The sequence below is a fragment of the Microtus pennsylvanicus genome, chromosome 4, assembly GCF_037038515.1.
Source record: "Microtus pennsylvanicus isolate mMicPen1 chromosome 4, mMicPen1.hap1, whole genome shotgun sequence".
In the NCBI taxonomy this organism is placed as follows: Eukaryota; Metazoa; Chordata; class Mammalia; order Rodentia; family Cricetidae; genus Microtus; species Microtus pennsylvanicus.
The window spans coordinates 96098103-96110034 of record NC_134582.1 but is presented as its reverse complement, the minus strand read 5'-3'; the positions used below and the strand labels follow the sequence as shown (position 1 = coordinate 96110034).

Below are 11932 nucleotides of genomic sequence, written 5' to 3'. Positions count from 1 at the left end.
CCAGCTCTTCTGCACCTATGTAATACACCTATACAATCAGAGACAGCTCTACTGTGATGGGTGGGACCAGCTCTGCCAGGGCCAGCAAGGGGCAGAGCCAGCTCAGTACAGCCCTCTGACATCAATGTGGCTTCAGGGGGCAGTTCAGATCACAGAATCCACAAGGCCCCTTGTGTTAACACACTGTAATCAACAAAGACTCCAGCTGCAGTAGGACCATGGACCCAGACATGGACCTTAGCAGTAGCCTAGGTCCGAACAGCACCATGGCCTGAGGTGGCAGCACAGGCCACTCAGATCAGTATGGCCCCAGTGGCAACATTTTGCTCTAGGACAAGACTTCAAGAGGTGGCCCGGACTCCAGGTGTCAGTGTGACCTTCAGAGATAACATGGACCATGGACATCAACATAGGCCTCAGCTGTGATAGAACCACAGACCCAGACATGGTTTTCTGTAGATGGACACTTCAACTGCAGCTCAGGCCTAGACATCACCATGGCTTTGGGTGAGAGTTCAGGCTAGTCAGATCAGTATGAACCTGTCAGTAACATGGGCCACGGACACTAACATGGTCTCAGGAGGTATCCCACACTCCAGGGACATAGACATCAACACAGATCCCAGTTGTAGAAGAGTCAAGGACCCAGACATGGCCCTCAACTGCAGCACAAGCCCAGTACACTTAGCCACAAGGCATTGGGCAATAAAACATACATTTTTAATTAGTGCTTTTCTATCTACCAAAAATGAACATACAATAAAGTATGAAAACAATCTCATCTACAAAGCCTTAAAATAAACAAACAAACAAATAACCCAAGGATGCAAAGCTCTACAATGAAAATTTAAAAACATTAAAAATCTTGGAGAGTACATTAAACGATGGAAAACTCATGTTCATAAAGCAGCAGAATCAATCTTGTGAAAATGGCTATGTTGCCTAAAGTGGTCTATATGTTCAATGAAAACCTAAAACATTCTTCAAAGTCACAAAACAGAGGTCCTAAAATTTGTGTGGCAACACGAAAGATGCTGAATAGCTAAAGCAAGGCTGAACAAAACCAGCGAAGCTGAAGATACCAAAACACCTGATTTCAAATAACACTATAGAGCACCACAAGGATAGTTTAAAAATCAAATAAATTAACAATTGTGGTACTGGCACAAGAAGACTCATAAACAAATAGAAAGAATAGAGGGCTCAGAAACAAACCCACCCAGCTACATTCATTTGATATTGAAATGTGAATAAAGCATGCATCAGAGAAATGACAAATCTCTTAAATAAATGTTCATAGAAAAACTAGGTACCGTATATCAAAAAATGAAATTCAATGTTTATTCCTCTTACAAAACAAACAAAAAAAAGGTTAAAAGTAGACCAAAGACCCTAGTGTAAATAAATCCTAAAACTTTGAAGCCACTAGAAGAAAACACTTCAAGAATAAGGATAGGTAGGAAATGACTTTCTGAAAGAATCTTATAGATCAAGAAAAGCAGCAAGAATTAAGAAATGGAAAACATCAAATTAAATAGCTGTTTAATATCAAAGAAACAATCACAAGAGTGAAAATATAGTCTATAGAATGTGTGAAATCGCTTCCAAATATTTAATCAACAGGGGAGCATTATCCAGAATATAAGAAAACCCCCCAAATAAGCACCAAAAGCTAATCCACTCCATAAATGGGCAAATGAACCTAGTATTTCTCAAAAGAAAAGCAAATGGAAAATAAAAACATATGCAACATCTTCAGCTACCAGGCAAATCCAGATCATGACAAGTTGAGATTTCTTCTCACTCCAGCCATAATGACATATCATCAGGAAGACAGAGCAAATCTACACTGGCAAAGATGGAAAAATATCAGTCAGTACAGCTACTCTAAAGTCATAAAAAACCAAACATGGAGTTTCCTCAAAGACTAAAAAGAGAAATACCATCACAGTTGTGTCACCTTTGAGTTTGTACATGAAAGACTCAAAGTGAGCATTTTGTCACGATATCAGCATACTCATGATTATCGCGGCACTATTCACAATAGCCTTGTTATGGAATCAGCCTGTATGTCCATTAGAAGATGAATGGATAAGAAAATATAGGTATGTACTATGTTGGTGTGGGACAATGGTCTGTATTCTGTCAATTATATTTTTAAATAAATGCTGATTGGCCAGTAGCCAGGCAGGAAGTATAGGTGGGACAACCAGACAGGAAATAGAGGCAGGTTAATAAGAACAGAAAAATTCTGGGAAGAAGAAAGCTTTCTCTGCAGTTGTGACCTGGCCACAGAAGCAGCAAGATGTGACTGCCTCGCTAAATAAGGTACCAAGCCATGTGGCTAGCATAGACAAGACTAATGGGTTAATATAAGTTATAATAGTTAATAAGAAGTATGAGCTACTAGGCCAATCAGTTTATAACTAATGTAGACCTCTGTGTGATTTCTTTGGGACTTATTGACTGTGGGAACTGGGTAGGATGGAAACCCCATCAGCACTATGTAGTAACTCAGAAAAGGAATATGATAAATTTGCAAAAAAATTAATGAAATTTTGAAATTATATTAGGTAAAATAAGTCAGACCCAGAAAGACCAATTTCACTTGTTTTTTCTCATATGCAGAATCTACATTCAAGAGAAAATTTCATGAGCAGAACAGGTACACTGGGATCACCGGTGAGAGAACAGGAATAATAAATAACAGCAAAGGATTGAGGGTTGATATGATGCAGTGCATTGAATACATATTTGAAAATAAATGAAGCACATTATTTGTACAATTAATAAATGTCAAAGTTCTTTAAAATATATAAAGAAAAGAAACATGCATACCAACCTAATGAAAGTACATGTTTCCGTGCAGTTACCCAATGTGCCCAGTCAACTTGAGAAAGCACTACTCAGAACAAAGAGAAAAATTGAACAACTCATCCATCTAGAAGATGTAACAAGTCTAACTTTGAGTGTACTTCAAACACAGTTGAAAAATTATAAGTCAGATCTTGAGAAAATTGAAAGTTATCATATAAATCATAGTGAATTTAACATCTTCCATAGTTAGTCACTACAAAACAATAAAAACCATCAGAGGAGTCTTTCTTGGGGGCAAAAGGAAAAAGAGCCAATAATTATATAAAAGTCCTGTGCATCGTGATTTTTAGATAGTTGGCATCATAGTGCTGCATGGAGAACATTGAACCCCAAAGCAACAGCCCATCAGATCTTCCACTGCAATAGAAACAGTCACAAAACCTAACCAGACAAGAAAGCGAGCCGTTGCAATGCCTTAAATCAAAGGACTGAAATCAGACAGAATGCAGTCTCTAGCTAAGACAGATTTAGGAAAGAAAGCCATAGATGCCTCATATACTTCTAAATAGTCCACAGATGAGAGAGCGAGATAACACATTTTAGGATTTTTTTTTCTTTTCAATAGTGAACACTGAAAGGAGGGCTTTAGATGGGTGGGATATGGCCAAAGCCACAGGAGACAGGTATTGAAGGACTTGACTGTGTGGGGCCGGAGAGATGGCTCAGCGCTTGAGAGCACTTAATGCTCTTATAGAGAGTCTGTATTCAATTCTCAGCACCCACGTGGCAGGTCACAAACATCTGTAATGTGAATTCCACGGAATCTGAAACCTCTTCTGACTTTTGCAGGCTTCTGCACACTACATACATAACACACAGGCACACACACATATACATAAAATTAAATAAGTAAGTAATTTTTAAAGTCTTCAGTGCATACGTTAGAAATGGAGAAAATAAGGCTGAAAAACATGACCTAAATGTCTACCTAGAGAATTGAAGATAAATAGTTGAAATTATAGAGGGCACTGGGTCCTTGTGTTCACAGATAAGCACTAGGGAAACCAGGGATGTTAAACATCTCCAAAGAAAAGAAATATATACCTTTTTACACCCGGAAATCTGGGAATGGATGCAGTTAATAGCCTGGTAATCTGTGCTATCTGTAGCTCCAGACCACTCTTGAGTCCCCAAGCCTATTGTGTTTGTTTATCCCAGACTCTTCCTCCTTAGAACTTTATATTGAGCATTGTTTCTCAGTCAATAAAATCCATCCTTATGGGGGATGTCACTTGTATTTTACAAGACAGGGTAACTTCTGTGCTAGCTGGAGAGCCAGGCCAGTCCTAACTTCCACAGGCTATTATGTTTACCTCATTCTCCGGACCCTTACTTTGAACCTTGTTTCTGAGTTAACAGAATCCATCTCTATGGAAGAGGCCACATGTTTTTTGTAAAGAGTTTCAATGTACATATGTCATAAGCTTTGTTGTTGTTAATGAGATTGAATTATCTATTATAAGGAAATCTTCTTTTCCCAAAAATGTGCTGGTCTTAAATATGGGTAAAATAAACTACTCAGGCTCAAACTCTAGAAGTTTGAACCAACACAGGCTAAGTCATGTTGAACTTGATTTCCTCCTTGTCTTTCACAGATCATTACTCTGCTGGCCTTGGTGTTTGTAGAGTCCACCACATGAAATGTGTTATGACTAAATATGAAACGAACACCCACCCCCACCCCCGTGGGCTCATGTGTTTGAAACCTTGGTTCAGTTGCCTAGGAAAAGTGTGTAACCTTCAAGAGAGGGAGCCTTACTGGCGGAAGCACACCATTTTGAGATCTTACAGCCTGGCACTACTTCCTGTTCACGCTAGACTTCCAGATTGCTGATTCAATGACGTGGGCCACCTCATGCTCCAGCCATCATGCCTTTCCCCACCATGCTAGACTCTGTTCCTCTAGACCTGTAAGCAAGATAAGTCCTTTACCCATTAAGTTGCTCTGTCGGGGCATTTCACCACAGCAACAAAAGTAATGACTATGAGATACAGAATATATCAAAGCTGATCTTTTGGAGGAAGGAACCAGCGTCCCTGAGAGTAAGACAATATGTTATAGGAAAGGGAAGAAGAGAGGCCAGGGTGCAGTTTGCTGATCTCAGAGAGATAGAGGAGATACGGGCATAGGATATCTGTGTAGAGGAGCCTGGTGCTGGAGTCCATTCCATTGAAACATTAGTTCTTTCCCAGTGATGAGGTTAGCAGGCCCAGACAGTCAGGTCCATACATTCCCAGTGATGAGATTAGCAGACCCAGTCAGTTAGTTTATGGTGGGTACCCCTGATAGACTTAGATTTGATGTGCGAGATATTTAGAATAAATTTAATTTCTTGTGTTGCTGTCATATTCCATATTTGCTGTGGTAGCCTTAAGGGTAAATGGATAGGATTCTCTAGAGGAACAGAAACACACACACACAATATATATTGTGTACATATAAATGTAATATATATTTGTAATGAATATTATATATATATATTACATGACCTACATGATTGTGTCTGGACAGTCCAACAATGTCCATTTCATACTGAAGAGACTGAGAATTGGTAAATTTTTGTCCACAAGGCTAAGCACCTCAGCGGTCTCAATCTGGCACTGCTAGCCTGGAAGATTCCTGGGGAACCTCTGGCCTTTGGTGCCTGTTGGAAGCTTAAAGAAGCCAGATTCTGAAGAAAACAAAGGACGGCAGCATTCTCAACAACAGAACAGATGAACCCTCTAGGGAGACAGCAAAAACAAACCAACCTTGGATCACCTTGTATCTGGGCCACCACAGAAAGGTGTCACTCACATTCAGATTGAGTCTTCCACTTAAATTAACCTAATCAAGAAATGGTCTCACAGATGTGCTCTCACAGATGTGTGCAGAGGCTTGTCTCTTAGCTGCAGATCCAGGCAACCTGACAACCAATCCTAGCTATCACAGTGATTTAGATGGATAGTAGGGTTTCAGCCTATCCTTGCTGTAGGGAAAGGAAACCACAGGCTCTGTGATCGGTGTGGGATAGGTTTGATAGTCAAACAAGCAGTGTTTACAGTTTTTTGAGAATTTAATGGATCTGATAGCAGAAATGCTTCTATAGGCCTCAAGTCCAGAGCCTTGAGTCCAAAATAGTGCTACGGAGGGGGGAAAATGCAGTGACCCCAACAGTGATAGACAGACCAGAAGACAGAACAGCCTCTGTTCCTATTTCTTCCCCTAATATTTCAAAATAATCTAATTTGATGTGTATCTTACTTAGGGTTTATATTACTGTCAAGAGATACCATGACCACGGAAACTCATATAAAAGAAAACATTTAATTGGGTGGCTTACAGTTTAGAGGTTCAATCCATTATCATCATGATGGGACATGACAGGATGCAGGTAGACATGATGCTGGGGAAGAAGTTGAGAGTTCTACATCTTGATCTAAAGGCAACAGGAAGTAAACCATGACACTAGGCATAGCTTGAGCATAGGAGACCTCAAAACCCACCCCCACAGTGACACAATTTCTCTAACAAGGCCATACTTACTCCAGCAAAGTATGGACTATTTGCACCTCCTAATAATGCCACTTCCTATGAGCTTATGGGGGGGGCAATTACATTCAAACTACCACAATGCACAGATCAGCTTTAACTTGTTTTACACAAAATATAAAAACATGAATTTTAAAAACAAGTTGTTTCCTTTGGAAAAAGAACCCAATAGAAAGGAGAAGTTGTTGGCAAAATGATCGACAAAAGACAATACAGAAATTATCAGGAAGAAATGGCGTTATGGGAAATTTTACAGCAGTACATTCAAAAATAGAAATGGAATGAGAACATTTCTAGAAGACATAATTTACCAAAACTAACACAGACTGAAATAAAAAAGCTAAAGCATCACAAATGTATTAAAGACATTTGAGTTGTCATTTAACTCTGACACAAATAACACTCAGTGCCCAGAGCTTTTACTGATGTGTCTTCCAAGTGGTTAAGAAGAAAATGAACTAATTACTCATCCCGAGACCAAAAAGGAGGAACTATTTCTTAGTTCATGTAATGCGGACAATTATCCTCTATGCTATTATCAATAACAAAACCAAAACCTTGTAGGTCAAGATCTCTCACAATATAGAGAAAGGAGAAATATAAAACATTATTAACCAAGTCTGGAACTATCAAGAAAGATAGTGAAACAAGAATGAATTGGATTTATTCTACCAAAACAAGTTTGATTCAATAATCAAAAATTAGCCAATATAATTCACAACAATAAAGGAAAATCATTTAATCATCTGAATAAACGCAGAAAAAGCATCTGATAAAATTTAATAGTCATCTATCACACAAAAGAAAATTCTTTTTTTTTTTTTTTGGAGATGAAACACTTTAATCTACCAATGGCTCATAACACTACACAGGGAGTCACAGCTCCCAGGTTCCTTCCAGGTCAAAGGAAGTTCCAGAAATACTTAGTTGCTGGTCCCTTGCCTGTGAGAACAGGGTAAGTAGAGGAGAAGGGCAAGTGCCCTCCTGTCACTCATAGATCCAGTTTTGTGCACAGCTCTTGTAATCCACCAGCTCCTCAGGCTGAAACCACAAGCTGATCTCCTTCTCTGCACTCTCCACAGAATCGCTGCCGTGAATGATGTTCCTGCCAACTTGGATGCAAAAGTCTCCTCGAATGGTTCCGGGTTTAGAGTCTGCAGGGTTGGTCTCTCCCAGCATCACCTGGCCTGTCTTCACCACATTCAGCCCCTCCCAGACCATAGCAACCACTGGTCCTGAGTGCATGTATTTCACAAGGCCAGTAAAGAAGGGATGGTCCTTCAGGTCGATGTAGTGCTCCTTGAGAAGGTCCTCTGAAGCCTGCATGAATTTCAGGCCAACAAGGCGGAATCCCTTCTGTTCAAAACTCTTGATGATCTCTCCCATGAGTCCCCGCTGGACGGGTCAGGCTTGATGGCAATGAAGGTGCGTTCAGTGTTGGCCATGGTCCCCTTCAGAAGCCAGGTCTCTCACTCCGGCTCAACAAAAGAAAATTCTTAAAGTGCCTTAGTGTTACTATTGCTGTGATGAAAAACCATGAGCTGATAGGGAAACCCACAGACTGCTTGTTGATAATAGTTGCATATCTTGGTCTGTTTGTGGGGCTCATAGCAGTGGGATCAGGACTTGTTCCTGGCACATGAGCTGACTTTTTGGAACCTATATTCCCCAGGCAGGGATGCCTTGCCCAGTCTTGATACAGGAGAAGGAGCTTGGTCCTGCCTCAATGTGATATGCTTTTTTGACTCCTATGGGAGGCCTGTCCCTTTCTGAGGAGTGGATGGGAGCTGGATAGGTGGGAGGTGGGGGAGGGAACAACAAGAGAGGAGGGAGGAAAAACTGTGGTTGCTACATAAAATAAGTTTAAAAAATGAAGGAAAAACCACAACCAACGCAGCTTGAGAAAGGGTTTGTTGCACTCACAGTTCCATGTAATAGTTCAGTATCGAAAGTGTGAAGGCAGGAACTCAGGCAGGGTAGAAAACTGGAGACAGGAGCTGATACAGAAGCCATGGAAGAGTACGGTTTCCTGGCTTACTTCACATGGCTTGCTCAGCCTGCTTTCTTATAGAGCCCAGGATGACCAGCTCAGGAGGCACCACTTGCAATGGACTGGGCCCTCTCCATTAATCACTAATTAAGAAAATGCCCATCAGGCCTTCCTATACAGCCTGATTTATGAAGACATTTTTTTAAATTGAGGTTTCCTTCTCTCAGATGACTTAGCTTATGCCAAGTTGACATAAAGCTATCAAGCACAATTGACCCCTTGTCAGTGTGACATATAAGCACATCATTGTAAACCCACAACCTTTTCTTACTTGTTCATCCCCAAGACCACACATGCATATAAGCATCACAATCTAAAACATTTTACGAACTTAAAAAGTCTTCATAGTCTTACAAATTCAAACTCTTTGAAAATTCAGTCTCTTAAAAAAATTCCAAAGTCTCTTTTAAAATCAAAAATAATTAAATACTTTCTTACTTTAAGAGGGAAGAACCAGGGCACAGCCATAATCTGAACAAAATAAAACCGAACTCCAACAGTGCTAATGACCAATATCTGCAATTCACTCACAATCTTCTGGGGTCCTCCAGGGGCTTGGGTCACTTCTCTATCTCCATCCTCTGCAGCCTGTTTTCTCTCCATTATAAAGACACCACTCTTCGTGGTGATCATCCTATTCTTCTGGCATCTCCAAAATGCTGGGCTCTTCTCCTTCAACGAGGCTGCACTTTTGTCGATAGCCTCTCCTGGACTCTCTTCAGGGACTCAAACTCTGCCACACAATGCCAAGCAGGCTTCAGCTTGACCCCTCCACACTGTCAACACCAGCACCACCTGGGTGACTCTCGCACGACCAAGTTTGGCTGCCAGCACAAGGTACAGCCTTGGTTGCTTCTGAAACAGCTTCTGTGTGCTGACCCCGAGGAAACACTTCCCAGATTTCACCTCAATAACGCTGGTCTTAATCACAGCTGATTCTTCAGCCTCAGCGGAGCCGCATTCATTATCCCGGAAAAGCAAAGATTTACTTTAGCCATCCTGGCCGTTGGTTAAGCACAGTCGATTCTTTAGCTCCAGCTGATCAGACACAACAGATGGTTCACATAAATGGCCTGTTAGAGTCTTTGCTTCCTTCTGAAACTTCACAAGCCAGGGCTCCGTCATCTATGCTTTTCTCAACATTCTTATCTTCTATGTTCCTAGAGAACATCCCACTAAGCTCTCAACACTCAATGGATTTACTAACCCAAAGGTCCAAAGTCCTATCACATTCCTCCCAAAGACAACATGGTCAGGTCTGTCACAGAAATACCCTACTTATGGTACCAACTTATGTCAGAGTTAAAGTTACTATTGCTGTCATGAAACACCATGACAAAAGCAACCTGGGGGAAGAAAGGGTTTATATTAGCTTATACTTCTAGGTACCAGTCCATCACTGAGGGAAGTCAGGGCAAGGGCAGGAACTCAAGCAGGATGGGAACCTGGAGGCAGGAGATGATGCATACGTCATGGAAAGGTGCTGTTTGCTGGTTTGCCCTCCTGACTTGCTCAACCTGATTTCTTATAGAACCTGTGACTACCAGCCTAGGGATAGCACCACCCACAATGTGCTGGCCCTCCTTGACTAATCACTAATTATGAAAATGCCCTACAGTGTTGCCCATAGCTTGATCTTATAAAGGCATTTTCTTAACTGAGGTTTCCTTCTCTCATATGACTCTAACTTATATCACGTTGACATAAAACTATTCATCACAGCCATTAGATGCAAAAGAAGGCAACATTCTTATCTTAAACTAATCAAGGAATTAGGGAAATCTCTCTGGATAATTGGTGAAATATTGAAAGTTTTTCCTTGAAATCATAAGTCAAGAACGCTCAAAAACTCTGGTGCTATTTAACATTATGGCATAGGCAGTTGTGAAAACAAAGAAGAAAATTAACAAAGGCTGTATATGCTGAAAATAGGGAGAATTAAAGTCATTATTATTTGCAAATAACATGATGGCATACATCTTTTTAAATACAGAAAAAATATCAACAAGACATAACATTAACAGGTGAATTCAGAAAGAACAGTACAGTTTCATTACACAAGGCTTGACTAAATTTCTATACTTCAGCAACAAATAAAACAGCAATTTAAATGATACAATTATCATGGCAAAGACTAAAGATGAATCTAGGATGTGTAAGACACTATTTTGGAAACTATAAAGTGTGTGTAAAGAATTAAAGTCTGAAAAAGTGGAGAGATAAGCCATGTTGGTGGACTGGAAGACATATTACAAAGATCTGAATTCTCTTCAACAACTGACTCAGTTCATAATAAAAATACTAGTGGGAATTAATGGAAATAGGCAAATGAATAGAGGCTTTATATGCAAGTGTGAAAGACAATCACTAAGACAAACTTATAAAGAAGCTGCAATATATGTTATAGTGGCAAATTTCCACATAAGGATTAAGCTTACAGAAAAGTTGGCTCCAGAAGCAGGATAGACCCTCTCCTCTTCCAGACCATAGAGTGCTTGTTTCAAAGTGTCTAGACCATAGAATACTTGTCTCACAGTGTTTTGCAAGGTCTGTTTTCCAGGGACAAGTTGACTCTTTGGCCCTATGACAATGAGAAAAGATAACTCAAAACAGTTCAAAAGTAAAAATGCCATGCATGCCTCAAGATCATCTGGAAGCTAAGCCATTGCCAACAGAAGTCACTGTTTTTTATCCCCTGGTGCAAAAGTACTAAGTGGGAATGAGAATCCAGAAGCTCATCCATGGGGGGAAAAACTCAATCTGAACTCCAGTTCACAGACCCGACTTTCCCAGTCAATCTCTGTTAGAGGTTTGTAAGCCTGCAATTTGAAGATATCACTTTGGTTTACTCTCAGTCAGGGTACACCAATTGTATCTACTAGATATTGTAAACTCCTGACTTGATGATATTTGCTACCTGCTTCTTCTATTTATCTCCATCAGTTTGACCTGACATAGTTATAGAACATTTTCCTCATTGTTAATTGCCATAAGAGGGCCCAACCCATCCTGAGCAGTTCTATGAAAGAGGGGTTGGGCCTGGGTTGTATATGAAAGGTAGCTGGCCTCCTCCACCTGCCACAGCCTCTCTAGACAGCCTGCAAGCAAATTTCCTGTAGTTAGGTTGATACAACATCCCCATTCCATCAATCAAATCCTGTAACTCCCCCAAGCTCCCCTACCCCCCCCAACAAGATAGACAAACCCTTATCCAAGCTAATCAAAAGGCAGAGACAGAACATCCAAGTTAACAAAATTTGAAATGAAAAGAGGGACATAACAACAGACAATAAAGAAATACAGAGAATCATTAAGCCATACTGCAAAAAACCTATACTCCATAAAATTGGAAAATGTAAAAGAAATTGACAATTTTCTGGATAGGTAACACATATCACAATTAAATCAAGACCAGGTGAACAATTTAAATAGACTTGCAAGGAAATAAAAGCAGTTTTCAAAAGCCTTGAAAC

General features: G+C 40.3%; 1 pseudogene; it reads right to left on the bottom strand.

Annotated features, from left to right (window-relative positions):
• Positions 1 to 7217: 7217 nt before the first annotated feature.
• LOC142848778 (nucleoside diphosphate kinase A pseudogene) lies at positions 7218 to 7883 on the bottom strand (annotated as a pseudogene).
• Between the last annotated feature and the right edge of the window lie 4049 nt (positions 7884 to 11932).